The sequence below is a fragment of the Mesoplodon densirostris genome, chromosome 7 (assembly GCF_025265405.1).
Source record: "Mesoplodon densirostris isolate mMesDen1 chromosome 7, mMesDen1 primary haplotype, whole genome shotgun sequence".
Taxonomy (NCBI): Eukaryota; Metazoa; Chordata; class Mammalia; order Artiodactyla; family Ziphiidae; genus Mesoplodon; species Mesoplodon densirostris.
Genome location: NC_082667.1, coordinates 15,106,192 through 15,127,110, shown reverse-complemented (window position 1 = coordinate 15,127,110; position 20,919 = coordinate 15,106,192). Strand labels below are relative to the sequence as shown.

Genomic DNA, 20,919 nt, shown 5'->3' with positions numbered 1-20,919 from the left:
CTGTAATACATTGTACCCCCAGACTGAAATCCTTAAAAATGAACAACTCAGTGTTCTCTATACCATATAACTACTTGGTGTAAGACCCCACTTTTGATCTATACTCTCAAAATTGTGTTTAGAGTAGGTTTAATTAATTTTTTAAAATATGAAAAAGTAGAAAGCCTCGACAGATCTATGTATCCTTACTTGACAGATGCCTAATACTAAAACATCAGGTTTCAGTTTGTACTAAATACTTATTGCTTACTATGTATCTAATGTGCTAGGAGATAAAATATATCTTTAACTTTTAACTAGTGCTAAAAATGATCACAAATGCCAAAAATAAAAACAATATTTTAATAGCTCTTATTGAATCAATAAAAATGACATTAAAAAACAATGTAACATTTTTCTTATTTTCACGGTGATATTTCTTTGGTGACACTCCACAGATCAACAGAAAACGCTGCTGCACAAAAAGCTTGATTTTAGAGGTCACCCTCTGAATTTGGCAAGGTTACTATGCTCAAATCCTGGTATTACAGGTGTTGACAACAGTCACCTCAGCTGGTAAGACTGATGTTTCCTAACCACTACAATAAATTTATATACACACATACACACACACACACACAATTAGGTTTATGGTATCTGAATGTATGGATGTCTTTGAGTATAAAATACGTAACTTTCTTTTCTCTGTTTTTTTGGGGGGCATGGGGGCCAGGTCCTCACTAAAGAAAAGGAACACCTACGCAGGGCATACCATTCCAACACAAGAGTGTGGTATTTTCGGTGGAGTCAGGGTTTCCCCACAGCACCCTCTCCTACACAAGTCTGCTGCAGTGTCCTGCCCCTCTCCCTACCACCAGTGTTCACTCTAACATACAGGTTCTACCTCAGCTTCCTGGGCCCAGGCCTGGTAGGCACACATACGCTCTTCTAGTTCTCACCTTTCTTTACAGAAATCAAGCATGTGTACTAAAATCTTCCCAACCGTACCCAACAACAAGAAAGATGAAGTATATTTAAAAACTCACAGAAATTCAAAATGAAGGAGCCTGAAGAGTAGTATAGAAGCATAGTGACAATGAGGTCGAGATTTCAGAAATGGTTGCCACATTTACCAGAATGCTATTTAATGATAAAAAACAGTCCAGACAAGCCTGGCCAGAATCATATATATAATGACTACACAAAGGATAACATAAGAGGGTGTGGTGGTCTTAGTATAACCAATAAGTACTTAAGAGAAGTGGAAGTTATGGGAGAGAGATTTCAGATCAGTGTAAGGAAGAGCTAAGGATTACAGCTGTACAAAAAAGGAATGGGTTACCTTATGAGGTAGTGGGCTCCCTGTCAATAGAAGTATTCAAGAATGCTGCATATCATATCCCCCTCTTGGAGATTCACAATGCACATTAGCATATTAAAGGTTCTGAGAAGTCCTGCAGTAAAGAAACCTGTTTAACTTTGTTTAAAGCAGCATTTTCCAAATTATTTGACCACAGAACATTTTCCCCACCCCCGCCCCACCCCAATAATATTTATTAATTTCTGTGGAACTAGAGTTCCTCGGAATACATTACAGAAAATATGAGCTACATTTTTTTAAATGTAGTGTTCAGTATGTAACCAAATAACAATATGCCAGGGACATAAGAGAAGAAATTGCCACACCTGGTAAAAGGCTGAAAGAGAAGGCCCTTAACGTCCCCTTCTTCTTTAAGAATCTATGATTCCATCACATCTCAGAGTAAAGGGCTGTCGGGTCTCAATTATTTATTTTAAGTGGTTCCATGAGAGAAAGGCAAGTAGAATAAAATGGTAGTAAAATGTAAGATTAACTGGTTCAAATGCCTCCCTTTCACGTTCAAAGCCCAATCCCCAAAAGGTTAAGAGACACCTCAGGGACCATAATTATGAAAAGAAGCTTTAACCAAATATCTACTCCAGTCTATGGCCACACCACCCTGACTGAACGTGCCCGATCTCGTCAAGTATCTACTCCACCCACTAAATTAATTACTATGAGTGAGAATTAAAACAAAAAAAAAGAGTAGCCTTGCATTAGGGGACTACCCTATTCTAGTTATCTTGTTTGAATTTAATTTTTTAATCATAATACATGCTCTCCAAATAAGATTAATATTTGTTTGGTCTTTAGACACTGGACTGCCCTGTGTAATCTGAATAGACATTCAAAGAAATGATTAAGTGTGATGATTTATAAGCTGTTAAAGTAGACATTAAAGTTGATACTAGGAAAAAAATGTGTTTGCCTCTATGCCCCACACTGCTACATTTCTCTTTTTTTTTCCTCTTCAAGAATTATACAAAACATCACACACTGAAAATGCAATATCAGACATGAAGCCAACTCAACATTAAATTTAATAATATACATGCTTAAGAGTCCCAAATTTCAAAGTCAAGGTTCCCATAGTTACGTTAACCTAGCCATTTTGCACATATACTAAGGCCATCAAATTTAACGCATATTAAGTAATACAAAACACAATGGGAACCTTAACGTTTGAATTTCCTGATTTTTAAATTTTTAGCCCTAACCACTGCATTAAGGACATTTTTCGCAAAGGGGACCGTTACATTTTAAGAGGTTACTGAATGCAGGAACATGCAAGCCTAGCAGTATTATTAGAAACACAAATGCATTTGAGATTTGGCTATGTGAAATTAGACAAAAATTCACTTTCACTCAGTACAAACAGCAAAGCCTCATTCTCATTTCTGGGAGAGAGCTTTTTTGCACAAAAAAAAAAAAAAAAAAGTCACTGAACATTTGAATTATTATCCAACTAGCATCAGGCACACTATGGCTGCCTGAAAAAAGCACTTACCAATTTTGGGGAAACTGGCTCTCCTTCAGCTCTCTTGCTCCCTACAACAGAAGAAGGGGAAAATGGAATTAGACTACAAACACAGATTTATGACATGTCATCAAAAGCTGATTTTGACAGCAACAACAACAAAAACCACACACACACAAAAATGTCCAAAGCTTTAAAACGAAAAGAAAATTAAAAAAAAGAAAGAGATAGGTAGTTTTTACAGCAAGGAAAGAATTCAAGGGCAGTTAGATCTCTCATTTTCAGTTTTTTCACTTTTCCACAGCTTTTTCAAGACAAGAAAAAGTAAGTAGTTGACGGCTTCCCTTTCCTAAGAGACACAGAAATGAAATGCACCTCATCTAAGTAACACAGAAATACAACCCTCATCCCCAACAAATGAACTTTCACTGTTTGCTGCTTTATGTTACAAATTAGGCTAACATCACTGGCCCTTAGTTTGGTCTACTTAAAAGGCCTTTTTTTCAATTAATCTTGAAATGGATTTGTTTTATATAAGGCTTAAAATTCACAGCATTTTATATGTATAGTCATAATTTAACTTTTCATTCACAATCTTAAAGTCTCACCACCTGAAACTGTAAACCACACAACACAAAAGTGACTTTCCTTATGCCACATAGTTAATCAGTGATTGAGCCAGAAAGAAAATCAAGGTTTTGGGATCTCAATCCAATGCTCAGTGATGCTTTTATCAATTGTGTGTTTTTTTTTTTTTAAGATTAACTATACTCCATTAAGTTAATTTCAAGGTCAGAAAAGTCATGTCAGGCTATATTGTTTATTTATTTTTAACTCTTCCTTGCCCCAAACTTCTTTTTTAGTTAAAAAAAAATTTAGGAAGCAAAAATTAAAACTTTTCCCTTAGTATTTCAGTATTAAATTATTTAAACTCCACATACCATGTTCCAAACCTGAATCATCCTTATGCTTTAAACACAGTACATTTGTTGACTTATGTTACTCCAATAGTGTAATATAAATTCTCATTTCCTTAAGGGATATTTCAAAAAATCTTCATGTCATCCAAATTATAAATTTTTATTTAATCATGTACAGTCATACCAAACATACAGTAAAATAATTTTAAAGGGCCCCGATTCATGCAGTTAACATTCATTTCCAAAAGAAATTCAATTTACTGTTTTATCCTTTCTTTTAGCAGCAGCACTTTTTAAAGTTCTAAAGTCCATATAAATGGCAATTTTAATCACCAAAATTAGAATGACTCCCAACCAAAAGAAAAATGATGCAAAAATCTGTAGAATGATGTGGTTATTAAAAAGTGGGTTCTTGGGAATTCCCTGGTGGTCTAATGGTTAGGACTCCATGCTTCCACTGCAGGGGGCACAGGTTCGATCCCTGGTCGGGGAACTAAGATCCCACAAGCCACACGGTGCAGCCGAAGCAAACAAACAAACAAACAAAAACATGAAGTAAATGCTCAGTAAATATTTGTTAAATGAATGAATTCACTGAGTGGACTCTTAACTCTCTGTTGCAGGCTTATTTTCCCTATTAGGCATTTCTTATTAGCTCTTTCACGCTGGGGATAATTATGCATCGATCTCCCACAGCATTATTTGTTAAATGAATGACTTTGGATAAAAACAGTTGATTAGGAAGTAAAATACTGTCATTTTAAAATATAACAAAAAGGAAAAGACAGATAAATTGGATCAAATTAAAATTAAGAACTTCTGTTCACCCAAAAAAAAAACCACAAAAAACCCTTACGAGAATGAAAAAGCAATCCACAGAACTGGAGATTATAACTGCAATACATATAACAATGGCTTATACCCAGAATATATAAAATATGTTGAAACTCAAAATGATCAGGATGGGGTTGGGATTTTAACTTTTACTCATATGGCATTTAAGAAAGTATAGTCAAACTCTTCTGAAAATCATATTCAGTAAAAAGGGACAATGGATGCACCTTATCTCTGGGGCATTTTCCCCAAAAATAAACAGCAGAGTCAATCCCTAATTGACAAGGAATTTTACCACGATATCATGAAACTACTCATAAAACTGCTTGCAGGGACTGCAGAAATCACATTGGAAATCAAAGCCTGAGAGGTTAACTGACTTCCCGGAAGGTTACACAGCTAGCTGGTAGTAAAGCTGGAGAGAAGTCTACAGACCCTGAGATTCCTTTGACTGAACTGGCCTTTCCGCTAGACCTCACTTCCTCTTAAACAGCTGTAGCAGTTACTCTCCTAAGAAATAAACTAAAATAAATACTGACCAAATATTTTTGGGAAAATCTTCATATAAAGTTTTAAAGAAAAATCACATAAGTAAGCTATCTAGGGCAGGTTTTAAAACCTGAGATCCTTTATGCCTAAGGGATCCCCGTGAATAGGCTTCAGAGGGGTTTGCCAACTCCATGATACTATATGCTAAATTTTCAATGTATGAGAATTCTGGGAAGAGGATCCACAACTTAAATAAGATTCGCAGAGGTTCAGATACCCAAAAAAGAGTAAATTATTTTTAGACTGGTGATTCTTAAACACTGTGCATCAGAACTACCAAAGTGTTCCTTCTGAAGACTGATTATTCACTACCGTTGGGATACTGATTAAAAACAAAAAGAAAAGAAAATATTTTATTTCTGTAATTTAATAAAAATGAGTTAGCAGCAAAAAAGATTTACATATAAATTTGTACTTTTTACACTATCCATATGCAAAATATATAAGACTGAAATACAAGTTTGATTTCCTCATGTTAAGCTGATTCAAAGTCCACTTAATTTGTTTCTCACATTTCACACTTGTAGCTAAGGTAGTTCAAAATTTTTGCCTTTTTTGCTTATTAAATTTTTAAAATATAGACTTGTTCTTGAAAAATACATTCAAAACACATAAATTGGAGTAAATGAAATTATTTTTGCTTTTAGAGATGAATACCATCTTGCTAACATAACTTCATGTGATTTTTTGCAAACTGAAGATTGTTCACCTCCTCTCCAGAACTTCACAAGTAGCTGCTTTAATTAGAGCTGGTAAAGAAATGAATCATTCAGATTTCTGATGTGGTTGTAAAATTTTAAATATCATCAATAAATCAAAAGTGATTAATAACTACTTTGTAAGTGCCTTTTGTAAAACATCTAAAACCTCTGTGTATAAACAAATTTTGCAGAGAAAAAGTTCATCACTAGATCATGTTTTAAATTAGGCTAAAATCCATCCCATTACAAATTTTGAACAATTAAGTTTATAGTCTGTGCTCAATCATAAATTTTGATAAGGGACTAGAATAGCACAGATAATTGTCATTCAAAGACACTTTAAAATGTCACTGTATGCAGAAGATTCAATCTCTTCTACTACACCAAGTTGATACACTAATTTTATATACAGTAAATTTTACTGGTTTTTATCTACCTTTCCTAATTCTAACAGAATATAGTAAGTTTGAAATAAATTTAAATGCAAAAAATGCTCAGAAGAAAAAGCAGAATCCTGCTAAATGGGATTTAATCCTTTAGGCCTCAGTATCATAATCATACCTCTTGCCCCCATCCCTCTTAACCTTACCCTCTCATGGGCATCATTCTAGCACTTCTCCCTTCACTCTCAAGAAGCATCAATTTTTCCCTCATTACTGGATCATTTTGTTTCCTTTGTCTAAAAAAAAAGCCTCCCATGACTCCATATACTTCTCTAGTTATTGTCCCATATCTACACTCCCATTTATAGCAAAACTCCCTGAAACAGTTAACCAAAGTCACTGTCCCTAGTTCCTCTCCTCTCATTCTCTACTGCACCCACTCCATTAGGGCTTTTGCCTCCTTCAATCTTGTTAAGATCACCAGTGACCTCCCTGTTGCTAAACTCAACAGTAAAGTCTCAGCCCTCATTTCTCTGTTCAAACAGTATTATTTCACCCAGTTGACCATTCTTCCTTCTTGAAATCCTTTTTTCTCTTGACTCCCAGGACACCACTCACCCTCAATTGTTTTCCTAATCTCTCTAGCCACTCTTTTGGGTTTCCTTCGCTAGTTCTTTCTCATCTCTCAAGACCTCAAAATGTTGAACTGCCCCAAGGCTCGGTTCTTGGAACTCTTCCCATTAGGTAATCTCATGTAGTCTCATAGCTATAAAAGGATCTGTACTGGTGACTCCCGAATTTGTACCTAGCCCAGACCTTTCCCCTGATTTCCAAACTCATATATCAAACTGCCCGTTCAACACCTGTCAAATTGGCTCCTCAAGCTCAACAAGTCCAAAACTAAACTCTTGATTGCCTGTCCCCCAACCTCCTCCCCAGAGTCATCCCCATTTCAATAAATGGCAACTCTATCCCTTCAGGCCAAAACCTTAAAGTCATCATTGACTCCTCTCTTTCCCACACCCTACATCCAATCCTGTAGCTGACCATCTTGCCTCTGCCTTCAAAATAAATGGACTTTGACCACTTGTCTCAAATATACTACCACTTCCTTGGTCCAAGTCACCATCATCTTTCACCTGCATTACTGCAATAGCCTCCTAATTGGCCTCCCCACTACCATCTTTGTCCCCCAAAGTCTATTCTCTCAGTAGCCAGAGTGACCTTTTTAAAATCCAAGACAGAGCTAGTTACTCCTCTGCTCAAAATCCTCCAATGGCTTCCCATGATACTCAGAGAAAAAGCAGAAGTCTTCTACAATGGCCCACAAGGCTCTAAGTGATTTGGGCCTCTGTTACTCTCAGACCTCATCTCCTTCCCTCTCCCCATTGCTCAATCTGCTCCAGCCACTGGCCTCTGTTTTGTACTTCTGAAACTCCAAACAAGTTCCCTTCACAGGGCTCTTCTGGAACATTCTCTCCCATCAAATATCTTCACAGCTCACTCCCTCAAATGTTTAGGAAATCTATAGCAGTTGCAAGAGTAGAATACTAAAGGACTAAAATATTCATCAGAATTGTTCTCCTCCCCAAACTTTCACTTGGGGGATGCTCTTTCTTATACCAAGAATACCCTTTTTTACCTTTTCTCTGCCTATCCAAATCCCACCCAGTCATTAGGGTCCAGATAAAGACTCACCGATTAATGGAGACCTTCCCAACTCCCAGTTCTCCCTTCTTTGAATTCTCAAACTGTTTATCATCTCTCTCATTCATCTTAGAATTTAACCACATACTGTCTCACAGTTACTTACCTGTCATATTTCCCTAACTAGACACACACACACAAGTAGAATAGAAATAATGTCTTGCACCAGTAGTTCTCAAACTTAGAATCAGGATAACTCTAAAACTTCAAAAAAATATATACATTCACATGCCCTACCCTTAAAGATTCTGAATTCATTATGTCTGATTTGGAGCCTAGGTATCTATATTTTATTTAAATTTCCCCCAGAAGATTCTGATGGATAGCCAGGATTAGGAACCACTGCCTTACAGTCCTCTATTTCCTTTGGTACCTGGGAAAGTGGGCCTTCAAATAGCCTAAAGCTAGAATGGACACCCCAGAGTGCCAGATCCATACCTTCATTTCAAGAACAGTGGTCCAAAAAGTCTAGATGTCTAGCCACAAGCTATAAAGATTATAAGAGGCAAAGCCCAGTCTAAAACCCAGATTTACTGCTCTCAATCTAGGAATCCTTCCATTAGACTATACACAAATAAAGTAACAAAAATCCAGAAATTCAGATAAGTATAGTAAACAGTGATTATCTAATCCTTGACCAATGATTGCAATATCCACGCTTTAAGACAGTGCAGATTATTAGCTTCTATATGCTTGAAAAATGTGAGCAGCATTAGCTGACTTAAAATGCTAGAGAGTAATTGTGGAAAGGCTTACAAATAAAAAAAAATAATTTTTACTAAGTTCTTACAATATGTACAAAAACTTGTAAAATCATTTATTTTGTAGTGGATAAGTATTAAGAAAAATAAATGGAAAGAAGAAATCTTGCTTCATCATGTTATAAAGTACAAAACTGCTTATTCACAAGCTTCCACAGTTCACAAAGGTATAAATGTTTTCTGAGTCTAATCATCATAACATAACCTTCTTAATTACAGATCAGACTTAGTAAATCACCCCATATCCCAAGACAACTCAAACTCTTATCTTAATAATCAGTTAACCTCAGGACCAAAACTCTTACCATCAACAAAAAAACAACTGAGGTATCTATACAGCATTACAAAGGAGTTTGGATTTATCTTGGTGTATAGGGATTTAAGCAAGTGCCTCCTATTAACACTAATGGGAGTTCTGGGTGTAAACCATAGGCACCAAGGAGGAGGATCAAAGCCCAGCAGCGCATCTGTGAAAACCCTTTCTGTTGCACTAACTGCAACTACTGGGACTTGTTCTCTCAGAGATGGGATAATAGACCCCAATTCCTATGTCTCCAAAGCACAAATATAATTCAAGTAAAAGTCACTAAGGAAGGTCATTGGTAAACACCTAATTTTAAAAATATACGAGAAAAAGCTAAACTAAAAGAACAATTACCACATAAAGGAAACTTTAAAAAATAGCACCAATATGCACAGAAAAAAACTAGTGAACTGCTGTAGATAAAATACTTCACACAAAAATTCAACAGGATTAAAACAACTAAAAATTTTTTAAACTAGAGCACAGAAAACCCAACTGTAGCAGAAGGTTGTCCAAAGAAACACACACACACACACACACACACACACACCCCACAACAAAACAAAAACTCCTCCCCTGATGGAGCCCTAAGTACACTACAATCCTTGCCTTTAAAACACAGAAGAAAACTCCTGCTGCACTGACAGCCAGGAATAATCACAAAGCACTTCCAGACAAACGGATAACAACCACAAGCTGCCAAGGATGACCAAAACGAACTAAATAAAAATTATAGCACCTTACTGTGTTCCATACTGCCTCACTTCTCAATATAACACTGCTGGGACTTCCCTGGTGGTGCAGTGGTTAAGAATCCGCCTGCCAATGCAGGGGACACGGGCTTGAGCCCTGGTCCAGGAAGATCCCACATGCCACGGAGCAACTAAGCCCGTGCACCACAACTACTGAGCCTGCGCTCTAGAGCCCACGAGCCACAACTACTGAGCCCGCGAGCACAACTACTGAAGCCCGGGTGCCTAGAGTCCATACTCCACAACAAAGAAAAGCCACTGCAATGAGAAGCTCGCGCACCATGACAAAGAGTAGCCCCCGCTCGCCGCAGCTGACCAGAGGGCAGAGAGCAGAAGCAAGAAGATACAATCCTGTAGCCTGTGGAACAAAAACCACATTCACAGAAAGATAGACAAGATGAAAAGGCAGAGGGCTATGTACCAGATGAAGGAACAGATAAAACCCCAGAAAAACAACTAAATGAAGTAGAGATAGGCAACCTTCCAGAAAAAGAATTCAGAATAATGATAGTGAAGATGATCCAGGGCCTCGGAAAAACAATGGAGGCAAAGATCGAGAAGGTGCAAGACATGTTTAACAAAGACCTAGAAGAATTAAAGAACAAACAAACAGAGATGAACAATACAATAACTGAAATGAAAACTATACTAGAAGGAATCAATAGCAGAATAACTGAGGCAGAAGAATGGGTAAGTGAGCTGGAAGACAGAATGGTGGAATTCACTGCTGTGGAACAGAATAAAGCGAAAAGAATGAAAAGAAATGAAGACAGCCTAAGAGACCTCTGGGACAACATCAAACGCAACAACATTCGCACTATAGGGGTCCCAGAAGGAGAAGAGAGAGAGAACGGACCAGAGAAAATATTTGAAGAGATTATAGTCGAAAACTGCCCTAACATGGGAAAGGAAATAGCCACCCAAGTCCAGGAAGTGCAGCGAGTCCCATACAGGATAAACCCAAGGAGAAACACTCCGAGACACATAGTAATCAAATTGGCAAAATTAAAGACAAAGAAAAATTATTGAAAGCAGCAAAGGAAAAATGAAAAATAACATACAAGGGAACTCCCGTAAGGTTAACAGCTGATTTCTCAGCAGAAACTCTACAAGCCAGAAGGGAGTAGCATGATATACATAAAGTGATGGAAAGGAAGAACCTACAACCAAGATTACTCTACCTGGCAAGGATCTCATTCAGATTCGATGGAGAAATCAAAAGCTTTACAGACAAGCAAAAGCTAAGAGAATTCAGCACCACCAAACCAGCTCTACAACAAATGCTAAAGGAACTTCTCTAAGTGGGAAAAACAAGAGAAGAAAAGGATCAATAACCAAAACAATTAAGAAAATGGTCATAGGAACATACATATCTATAATTACCTTAAACATGAATGGATTAAATGCTCCAACCAAAAGACACAGGCTCGCTGAATGGATACAAAAACAAGACCCATCTATACGTTGTCTACAAGAGACCCACTTCAGACCTAGGGACACATACAGACTGAAAGTGAGGGGATGGAAAAAGATATTCCATGCAAATGGAAATCAAAAGAAAGCTGGTGTAGCTATACTCATATCAGATAAAATAGACTTTAAAATAAAGAACGTTACAAGAGACAAGGAAGGACACTACATAATGATCAAGGGATCAATCCAAGAAGAAGATATAACAATTATAAATATATATGCACCCAACATAGGAGCACCTCAATACATAAGGCAACTGCTAACAGCTATAAAAGAGGAAATCAACAGTAACACAATAATAGTGGAGGACTTTAACACCTCACTTACACCAATGGACAGATCATCCAGACAGAATATTAATAAGGAAACACAAGCTTTAAATAACACAACAGACCAGACAGATTTAATTGATATTTATAGGACATTCCATCCAAAAACAGCAGATTACACTTTCTTCTCAAGTGCGCACGGAACATTCTCCAGAATAGGTCACATCTTGGGTCACAAATCAAGCCTCAGTAAATTTAAGAAAATTGAAATCATATCAAGCATCTTTTCTGACCACAACACTATGAGATTAGAAATGAATTACAGGGAAAAAAAATGTAAAAAACACAAACACTTGGAGGCTAAACAATACGTTACTAAATAACCAAGAGATCACTGAAGAAATCAAAGAGGAAATCAAAAAATACCTAGAGACAAATGACAATGAAAACACGACGATCCAAAACCTATGGGATGCAACAAAAGCAGTTCTAAGAGGGAAGTTTATAGCTATACAAGCCTACCTCAAGAAACAAGAAAAATCTCAAGTAAACAATCTAACCTTACACCTAAAGGAGCTAGAGAAAGAAGAACAAACAAAACCCAAAGTTGGCAGAAGGAAAGAAATCATAAAGATCAGAGCAGAAATAAATGAAATAGAAACAAAGAAAACAATAGCAAAGATCAATAAAACTAAAAGCTGGTTCTTTGAGAAGATAAACAAAATTGATAAACCATTAGCCAGACTCATCAAGAAAAAGAGGGAGAGGACTCAAATCAATAAAATTAGAAATGAAAAAGGAGAAGTTACAACAGACTCCGCAGAAATACAAAGCATCCTAAGAGACTACTACAAGCAACTCTATGCTAATAAAATGGACAACCTGGAAGAAATGGACAAATTCTTAGAAAGGTATAACCTTCCAAGACTGAACCAGGAAAAAACAGAAAATATGAACAGACCAATCACAAGTAATGAAATTGAAACTGTGATTAAAAATCTTCCAACAAACAAAAGTCCAGGACCAGATGGCTTCACAGGTGAATTCTATCAAACATTTAGAGAAGAGCTAACACCCATCCTTCTCAAACTCTTCCAAAAAATTGCAGAGGAAGGAACACTCCCAAACTCATTCTATGAGGCCACCATCACCCTGATACCAAAACCAGACAAAGATACTACAAAAAAAGAAAATTACAGACCAATATCACTGATGAATATAGATGCAAAAATCCTCAACAAAATACTAGCAAACAGAATCCAACAACACATTAAAAGCATCATACACCATGATCAAGTGGGATTTATCCCAGGGATGCAAGCATCCTTCGATATATGCAAATCAATCAATGTGATACACTATATTAACAAAATGAAGAATAAAAATCATATGATAAAAAAAAACTAGAGAAAGCCTGCACATAGCAACAAAGACCCAACGCAGCCAAAAATAAATAAATAAATGTATTTATTTAAAAAAAAATAAATATATATATATATATATATATATATATATATATGGCACCGCTGTACCCACCAGGCTAAAAAATGAGCAGGTGCCTTTCAGGCTATAAAAAAATTAGTGAAAAAAAAAAAATTAGTGACACACACACACACATATACACACACACCAATCACAAACACAAAGGGAATGATATTCTTTCACATGAAGGGGCTTAAGAAACGCAAGGCTTTGCTGTAAGCCTAGAAAACTAAGAGTAGGCCTTACCGCAGCAGTGAGGAAAAAGCCAAGGTTTATCCCAAATCCACATTCAAAGACTAAAAGAACTAACATTTATTTCAATTAAAAGGCTTTGGCAACAATCCACTTTTTAAAGAAAGAGAAATTAAGATTTTCCCCATTTCTATCTCCCACAGAAAATTAGAATATTTTTCTCTCTAACTACATAGGTTTAGCTCTACAACACTAATGGAAAAGAACCCTGACTTAAGGCCTGAAAACTAAATGGTTCCATAACATTCACATTAAAAAAAAAAAATCTATGTAGTCCAACATATTGATTCTTTACCATCACTGCTATCATTAATGAACATTTAACTTTTTAACTGTACTTTGAAATGTCAGTGAGAAATTGAAACAGCTACAATATGCTGGGGATTTTAACTTTTGAAACAAAAACCACAGAGAAACATGAGTCTGAAGCATAAAGCCTCAATCATGCTGATAAATAAGTGGTCCTAAAACTTGAAAGTGAAAGCAATACAGACCAGAAAAGAAGTTTGCTTGATATTAATGCTAGCCTTTAAAACCAAAAATATGTTCTGTTACAGAAGACTGAAATCAGGGCTTCCATTAACCTTGTTTAAAAAAAAAATCCCATGAGCATGGATTTTTTTCCTAAGTCTCTTCATCAGAGCAGCATGGGGTCCCATTAGGCACCCTATTTTACTTCTACCTTATAAATAACGTTAGCTATTCGCTATTTCCATGGAAACCAAGTACAGAGAAACCCACTTAAATGAATACCGGTTAAAGGAATAAGTTTTATTTTAGAAAGGTTTTGCTGCTCTAGATGAACTCTACTGGGGAATACTACAAAGTCTTCATAAGTATAATTTTTTAAAAGGTATCTTTGGTATAGAGGGAGCTTATTAAGAGTCCTGTTAAATAAGTACACTCCTTTCACCTAGTATTCCAAACAGCATCATAATGTTAAAAGATATCTTTCCAATGCACTGTACAGGGGTTTAGATGCACAACCACCAATGACTATGTATGCTTCCTCATGCATCAGCGTGGAATAATTACCCCTATGGGTCTAATTTAAACTAATAAAAGCAAGGAAATTTAGAAATAAGGCTACCATCACCTTGTAGTAACTACTAATGAACAGGACCCACAACTGGAGACACACGCACAACTTACTACTCCTCCAAAGAGAAACAAACAATAACTTAAGTTCTAACATCCTAAAAACTGTTACCAGGTCCAGGGATAGCAGAGAGTCAAAATTCCCTCCTCAACAAACTTTCACAAGTTATACTATGTATTCCCTAGTCAATCAATATATACATTTGGGTAAAATAGAAATAGAATATGCAGGATAAAGTACAGAACAGGGTTTAGTGATTTCCAACTTTAAGTTGACTTAAATATTGCCTGGCATACTCTAGAAATGATCATTACCAGTGGTCCACACAAACATTGCAGAGAGGCAAGTGCACATAAAATTAAATGCAACTCATAAGAAGAGTAAATTCAAAACTAATAATCTTGAGTTTCTAAAGATAGAGAAGAGAACTAAAGTCTTTCCAGCAGACATGGTTCTCCATCAAGTTGATGGTGGCTCAGATATCTTCAATAAGTCAAAAAACAAATGAAAGCAACATTATCCTAAAAGATGATTACCACTATTAAATTTACAGTGTATGAAGAGTTAACATTCTGGCACACATACTTTTCCTTTGAGTATACCCACATATCTACTTGTAATACGTGTTCTAAACACATAAAATTACTTTCCTTGTTATGTTTCACATACCGTAAAGTTTGGCAAAATAGTGATAATTGTTGAAGTTTGGTTAACAGGTATGTGGGATTTGTTAATATTATTCACTCTACTTCTGTGTATGTTTTTAAATTTCCATAAAAAGAATTTTTTTTAAATCCTATAAAGTTAAAGCTCTTGTCTCAAATATGTTTTTCTCTATGTGTAACTGAATAATGGATTAAATGCCTGGTACAGATCTTAGAAGCCACCAAATTTAAAACCAACATAGCCATTACATGTAACTACAACTGATTTCCAATTTTTACTTTTCTTACCAAAACAATTCAGTTAACAGTTCAAAATCACTACAAAAAAATCTGAAATGTGTTGCTACTTGCACAATAGGTCTGCTATTGTGCAAATACCAACAATGAAATGAAAGCAATCAATGCCTAATAACAAGGTATCATAACCATATATTGTACTTTACAAACTAAAGAAAGAAATTCTACTAGCCCTCTCTCTACTAATAAATCAAAATACTTTCAGAATGAGCAACACCAACATTTCCATTTTCTTTCTCCAATTAGGCCCATAGGACTACAAAGGGCAATCTAACAAATTAATGCTTCCTATTTCCTTTATCTTAGTTAAGTAACAAGGCTTCCCCCTACCCCTCTATGATCCCATCTCACCCCCTACCAGAAAATACAGCAACTTTTGAGGTAAAAAGGTCTTTTTCTATTCTCTCCCTTAGTCCAGACATGAAATGTTTCACAAATACTCAGTTACTTTGGAGGTGATTTTAAGCTATTATCCAACTGCTGGCTGAGGGCCCAAAATGGAGAGGTCCACAAACTGTTAAGCCTTAAGGTATTGATAACAGCTCTCTCTGTTTAAAAACTAATAATTACATAGATGTTTTGTTTTGAAGAGAAATAGAGTAAGATGGTGGTTGCTTTGGAGGGAGTGATGCACAGCAGACAGGGAATAGCATAGGCACAGTACAGACATAAAAGACTGTAAAGAAGAGGGGAGAGGAAAAGCAATGGAGGGTCGATGGCAGCATCTCTCTACAAAGTAGCTAATGCATCATGAACTGGACAGGTTCCTGCACAAGTGTAACAGGAGTTCAGGCCTGTCATAAGTAGCCCACCTTTTACAAATCAGGCAGGGATAAAATGATTTTCAAAATTGTGTAATTCTTTAAATCAACCCCAAAGAGGCTACAGGGTCCACTTCTAACTCCTATATTTGTTAAAATGAAATACACTTCTAAACTTTTTACAATTCCATTCACCCAAGAGAAGCAACTTTTATAGGCCCTGCATACAGGCTGAAATAAAGAAAACACAGTACACATGCTATGCTAATTCTAAAACTACAAAGCTTGACTTACTCTAGCTATTGTAAAGTAGTATTATAATTTTTTAATTGAAAAAATTAAAATTGCTTTATTTTTTAAAATATTTGTTGAGCTAAAGTACAGCACTTTATCAGAACAAACTTGTTGGAATTTCTGCTCAGAAAGCAGAAACAATGTTTTAGGAACACAGACAAAATAAAATATAGTAGGACTTCCTTGGTGGCACAGTGGTTAAGAATCCGCCTTCCAATACAGGGGACACAGGTTCAAGCCCTGGTCCGGGAAGATCCCACATGCCGCGGAGCAACTAAGCCCATGTGCCACAATTACTGAAGCCCGTGTACCATAACTACTTAAGCCTGTGCACCTAGAGCCTGTGCTCTGCAAAAAGAGAAGCCACCGCAATGAGAAGCCTGCGCACCACAACAAAGAGTAGCCCCTGCTCACCGCAACTAGAGAAAGCCCGCACGCAGCAACGAAGCCAACAGCCAAAAATAAATAAATAAATATATTAAAAAATAAAATAAAATATACTAAATACTTCTACCTACTAGGCCTTTATCAAATGGTACAGCTGGGTAAATGAGAACAAAAAGTTAATGGAAGCTATTATTCTATTTTTAACTCAAATGCTCACTAGTGGTAACATATACTATATTCAAACACACTTGTTGAATCTCAGGAAAAAAACTATACAGACCAAAGACCAAAAAAGTTTCAGATCTAAACTGACAGTAAATGAATAAGATTAATTATATTTCATACTTAATGATCATTCCCCTTCCCTCAATGACTGGTTTCACTTACCAGATAGAGACATACATACCTATAGATACACTTACAGATACCTACATACTAATGAATACATTGAAAACTCAAAAATACATTTAAAAAACCTCAAAATATATTAAAAACTCAAATTCTTTACCCAAAAAAGTCTTAATTCTGAGATCACTGTAAGGCAGAGACTTAAAGTGTGGCTTTCCTCACAATCAACCTGCTCTCAGGCCCAGTTTCTAGGCTCAATATAGGTAATATATGATGATTAAATATAGAAAGAAAATAACAATTACCATAAGAAAAGACTAGGCACCAGATGAGAGGAAGTTTCACAAAGGACAAATGCTCAAAATCAGAAGGCAAATAAACTGTGTCCATCATTACTTAGAAAGCATTTGTATGCCACTTTTATATCTCTGGGGTTCTACATTTGTTTCCATTAGTTCTTACACCACGCATACGTTCTCAAGGGTTAAACAAACACAAGCAATTTGTCCTGAGCCACAGACCCAATGGACTGACCAGCTGATTAGTATTTTGAACTTGTGAGTTATAATGCCTTATCTACTACTGCCTTGGTGCTAAGTGACCTACTGTAAACACCAGTATCTTGGTGCAAAAAAATCTTTTATCGCTAAGAGTTTTAATAAATATAAAGTGCCCTGAAAATACTTTTTAAAGTCTCTGTAATAACTGACACCCTCCCATGTATTCTATATTTCTCTCAGCAGTTTTCACAAACAAGGACTCATTAAATCACTTTTCCCATCCATACCTTTTCTAATGACGTTTCAGGAAGAAAACTCTCCTCTCTACCTAAGTTGTTCCATATTTAGTCTTCTCCCATAAACTTTTAGAGGGACTGTTAACAATAGCAACGATAATAGCAGCTATTGCTTATAAAGTGTCCTAAGACTTCCCCATTTTATCTTCATATCAATCCAAAGAGATTAGTATTATCATCCCTATGTCATCAGTAAAGAAAATGAAGTCCAAGTAAACAGCACAATGCTTGTTATACAGCATGTACAGGAGACATCCTTTTTGAAAAGAGCTTAAATAATTAGTCCAAGGTCACACACTCAACTTTAAGTGGTTGCACTAAGATTCCAAACCAGAGGTCAGACCTCCAAGCTCAGGCTCTTTCCCCACTATGCAACATTTGTCTCAAGCCTTGAGAAGAGATGAAGAATCCAGAATTAAGGTTAAGTAATAATAGTTAACAATAGCTACCATTTATTTAGTGCTTACTACGTGTCAGGCATTTATTTATTCCTCGTAACAACCGCAGAAAAAGGGTACTATTATGTATTCGTACTTTACAGATGAAGAAACTGAAGCAGAGGCACAGCAGGTGAAGTGATTTGGCCACTGTCACAGAACTAATACAAATCCAGATTGCACAGAGCAAAGCCAGGATTTGAGCCTATGCAGACTGGCCCATACTCTTGACCACTGTACTCTACTGCCATGCTAAAAACTTCCCTTGTCTTGAATGGCATGAAAACAAAACTTTTAACCTTTTCACAAAATGAGTAAATTGTAAGCCTTCATGCTTTGACTGAGAGAAAACTAGTAGTGCTTTTCTAAGCATGCGCACCAGACTTCTTTACAGGCACAGAAGATATGCCCCTAGTGATTAGATCACTGCACTGCTCAGGAAGTGGCACACTGTAAATCAGGTTAAGAGCCCCCAGCCCATCTCCCTCCACACCCAGACACACTAACCGTGCACTGCAAGTTACAGGCAATTCAGAGATGTCCCTGTGCAATCTTCTATAAAATGAATGTCACTCTGTAAGTACCCAAGTGTGCATAGTACCCTTCCATCACCCTTTCTTCTTCTTCCCAAACACCATAAAAAACACAGCAAAAGGAATGAATGAATCTAAGCTACTTAAAAATCATAACAAATGTCCAATGATAACTACAAATTTAAATGAGAAAAAAATGCAAAATTCTCATAATTTTGTAACTTGTCCAAATTCCACATTCAAAAAGCAGTAAGCCTCTTTGAAAGTCTCAATTCTTAGACTACCTTATTATCATAAATGTGCCTTGAAGGGTGCGTAGAAAAGCCCATTTTTGCCTCAGATTCTACAAATGTTGATGTGCATATTTAAAACAAGAATCATTACTGTTGGATTACAAGTTATTGGGCTTTTATACTAATATCTATTAATATGACTATGTATTTAACTAATAACAAACAAAAATATTAAGCATGGATTTAATATTTGTATGCTAACATGTAATATGTACAGAAAATAAATAGAAAAACAGGACTGGACCTGGAGGTACTAAGAACCTGACACAATGAGAACAGGAACTACTGCAGCTCCCTCCATTGACATCGTAAAGTTGCCACATTTTCTGGGCTCTCTTTTGAATTAATGTGGCATCTGTTCCAAGTACAGCATGCTAACATTTTACTAAAAGATATTTTCATTCTACATTTGTATCTGGTTTGCTTTTTATTTGAACTCCTGTTTTATTTCAGTGGTCATTATTTCTTTATACCAAGTTGTCAATTTGGCATTCCTGATCTATCTCCCCTGAGCACAGAAAGGGTGGGGAGGAACCATCACCTTAAAACCCTCTAACAGCAATAATTACAATATGCTTTGCATATAGATTAAATAAAGAAAATAAGCAGCACAAAGATTTTTGTGGGCTTTTTAGTATCAGGTCCTGATAAGCTAACGGCATCTGTTCCTTTCAGAAAAAGAATTCTGCTCTGGGCGGGGGGGGGGGGGGGGGGGGAGTAAACAGATACTAAACAGGATAATTCAAGTTACAAAGTTTGGTCTTCATGAAATGATGATTTCAATAATTTGCACATATCCAACTCTATCGAGTGATAATTGCTTTTTAAGATAGCCTCAAAAATGCTGCAGCAACAAGCCAAATACAACCACTTGTACTTAACATGCATGCTGCATACTCCACAATGTTACGTCATATCAGGCACAGAGAAGACGCTTACCAAGCTATCCTGCGTTCTATAAACTGCCTGACAACAACAGAAAAAGCCACTGCCATCTCCACAGTGGGAGCAGGAGCTCAGGGTAGGCCAGCCTTTTCCCTTTGGACAACTCTGAAGAAAACAAATAAGGCCTATATTTTTGTCTTTTAAGCTAACCTCTCTCAAGGCCTTTACTCTCTCGACCATTCAGCCTTCACAGAAAGAAAGGCTGTTTCTTTAAAATTAAAAAGCTGTAAAAGATCGCTCCAACTTAAAAGCCCCACACCTTGTACCAACGGTCCTCCAGGTGTCCCCATGGCTACCTCTTCTGCAGAAGAATAGTCTATCTCCACTGCTAGTCTCCAAGTGGGTGTGCCCACCCGGGGGGGGGGGGGGGGGGAAGAAGAGGACCGTGGGAAGAAACACAAATTATATTTTAAATCTCATCTTTTTAAAAATTTCTAATTTCCTGTCCTGCATGTTTTATAACATACACAAAATACTAGGTTCAGTAAATTATATCTAAGTATACATTTACTGGGGGCCATAACATTTAAAAGTTTGGATACTACAGGTTAAGAAGACCAAAACCAGAATAAGAAGGTCGGAAAATTAGGCTCTGCTATTAACTTACTCAAATTCTTGTCTCTGCCTCAGTTTTACCATCCATGACATGAACTGAGCCCTTTGTACACTTATAAAATTATCATGAGAAATAATAAAATACTGTCTAGAGCATGGTCTGAGCCACACAAAATGAAAAGCACACATGAATGCTACCAACAAGAAATAACCTTAACATGGCTTGTTAAAACTAGTTAATTGCTACACCCTACCAGATCCAATTCTTAGAATTTTAAGGCGATGCTTTAGCACTTCACTAAATAC

At 36.5% G+C, this 20,919-nt stretch overlaps 1 protein-coding gene across 13 annotated transcripts in view; it reads right to left on the bottom strand.

Moving 5' to 3' along the window:
* PHF21A (PHD finger protein 21A) overlaps nt 1–20,919 on the bottom strand; it is a 198,418-nt gene that overhangs the window by 165,083 nt on the left and 12,416 nt on the right. For 10 of the 13 annotated variants that reach the window (XM_060103787.1, XM_060103779.1, XM_060103791.1 and 7 more), the window contains one exon: nt 2,847–2,887. The gene's annotated coding sequence lies outside the window, so the exon portion shown is untranslated. Of the gene's footprint in view, nt 1–1,321; nt 1,434–2,846; nt 2,888–20,919 lie in introns of all 13 variants that reach the window. The other 3 variants (XM_060103780.1, XM_060103788.1, XM_060103790.1) reach the window with 1 other exon arrangement.